We start from the raw sequence: 2,692 nt of genomic DNA on the forward strand, positions 1-2,692 counted from the left end.
GAGAGAGAGAGAGAGAGAGAGAGAGAGAGAGAGAGAGAGAGAGAGACCGCTGGTGTTGACGGGAAGAAAACAATTACGCGTGTTTGCATGCTGACAAGACTCGTCGACGCAAAGAGTTTAACAGTGTGTGTCACCTGGAAGTGATTTGACCCGTCCTTCAAAACAAAAGCTAGGACAGTCTAGTTTTTTGTCTAACCACCAGATGTAGTGTGTGTGTATTAATATAGAATGTGTCTCTACGTGACCACTTGTGATCGTATTTTACTTTCCTCATTCTATATAAAAATAAACACAAACATCATTTTCCGTTTGCAAATCCACAATTCGTTGTTTTTAACCGGCAGGAGGCAGCAATTCACTTTTCCTTAATGTGGTTGCTAATCACTCTTTACACAAGAACAACATATATTCAAGTTATTTCCATGTACAGATTTATACTCTGATGACGAGTGTGTTTTGTTGAGGCTTGCTAATCAAAATTGATTGGAAATTCTCAAGAAGTCAGAAGCTGCCGGAACAAGCTGGAGAAAAGTGTGAGAGGCTCAGAAACAAGCGCACACATGATCGACACAGACACACACACACACACACACACACAGGAATGTGCTCGGTCAACTTGCAGTGGGTAGAGGCAGCATTAGCTTCATGCTGAGCTAACTGCTAACAGATGGCATCAGCCCTGAACTACACCAGGTGCTAAATGGGAACCAAAACCATCGCACCAGTCATCTACCAAAGAACTCCTGTCGTACACAAGGACAGTAATAAAAAAATGTTTGGTATTAAATGCAATAGTGTTTGTCGTGTTGCAGTGGGAAGACGTGAGTCCCCACATATACAGATATTTGGGATTCAGGGTCTTTCCCAAAAACACTTTGATATGAGGAGCCAGATTTAGAACCACCAATACAACAAATAAATGGCCGACCTACTCTTATGGAGTCAACAGCATCTTAAATCAAACTTGTAGCTACTTCAAAGCCAAACAGGCAGTTTTGACTAAATTAAATGTTTCACCACCATCACCAGGTACCAGAATAATATCTCAACTTGTCGTAGGAAAGCCTTAACTAAATCTGAAACGACGCAGTGGACAAACATGTAGTCGTGCATTAGTTGTGTACACATTTTAAGGGACAGGCAGGTCGAGGTTCCTGCAAATAGATGACAAAATATACATCAAGTGGACCCTCACTGCTACATTTCAGCCTTAATGAGACCCAGGATGCAGGTAGGGGGTTACATTAAGTAGCGAAACGTCTCCAATCAACGACACCGGCAATCTATCCATTTGTAGCAGACAGCTAACGGTGCTAACAGCGCTAACGACGGCAACAGTGCGCTGTGCAGTGTGGCGGCGTTTAGCTCGCCAGTTGGGAGACTGACATTTTAGCTGACTTTGATCCTGTGAAATATACGATGTCTTCTACGGGTTTTTTTTTTTTGTTTTTAAATTTATTTAAAAGGGACCATGTACAGTTTAAACATAAATGTCTCCATTCGATGCACCCTACCAGATTGTAGCTTAAGCTAATTTGCATCTGCAGTCCCTTGGCGGGTCAAACAAGTACAAGACAATAACACAGTAAAAGGAAAACACATAATACAGAGATATACCACAAAAACATACAAGACACCCAATACAACGCTACACACAAATAGCACATCAAAAATTAGTGTTTGTCCATAAAATCAAGTCAGCAAAGACCACAAGAATTGAGGTCAGTGTGTGCAGTGTTGTGCAGCTTTTAAAAAACGTTTTAAGTTGGCTTTAAAAGTGCTAATAGTGCTGCAGCTCCTCACACCTTCAGGCAGGGTGTTCCACTGGTGTGTTGCTTTTACAGAGAAGGCTGATTGACCAAAAGTAGTGCGGCGAAATGGTATTGTACAGTCTCGTGTAGAGGATATTCTCGCTGATATAACAGAAGTAGCTGAGCGAGTATATACAAAGTCACGGAGTGGAGGAGGGGCCAAACCATTTAAAAGTCTATAGACCAGGCACAAATTTGAGAAAAATCTAAAATTGTTAAAGCTCAGTAGATTATGCTTCTCCAATACCCTACAATGGTGAAAGTGCAACGGCCTTTTGTCCAGAATTTTTATTGTTTGCTTATATAAAGACTCGAGCGGTCTTATGGCTGTTTCACCAGCCTGCCCCCAACATGTAATGCAGTAGGACATATGAGAAAGGATCATGGCATGCATAAATATCTTTGCTGCATTTGGAGAGACTGTTTCTGAAGTGTCTAAAATTTGCTAGGTTGTATTTTATGGTTTTAACCATTTTTTTTACATGTTTCTTAAATGTCAAATTTTGATCTAGTATCACACCAAGATATTCAAAATCAGTGACTATTTCTAGCCGTAGTTCTCCGTAGATGAGAATGTCAGCATCAGGAGGTTGACTGATGGTTTGAGAAAAAAATATCCCTTTTGTCTCATTTACATTTAGAGTCAGACATGATTGATGGAGCCAGTGTGTGATCCTTTCCAACGCAATTGTTAGCTTGGCAGCTGCTAACTCAGCTGTTTTTGCATGTGTATATACAACAGTGTCATCTGCATACATTTGCAGTTCTACATCATGACACTGTTGAGGGAGATCATTAATATATAGACTAAATAATAGGGGAGCTAACACTGACTAACACATTGCTTCCTATTTGATAAATAAGAAGACATCCAAGCCAGT

This window comes from Anarrhichthys ocellatus, unplaced genomic scaffold (genome assembly GCF_004355925.1).
Source record: "Anarrhichthys ocellatus isolate YVR2014 unplaced genomic scaffold, GSC_Weel_1.0 scaffold1, whole genome shotgun sequence".
NCBI lineage: Eukaryota > Metazoa > Chordata > Actinopteri > Perciformes > Anarhichadidae > Anarrhichthys > Anarrhichthys ocellatus.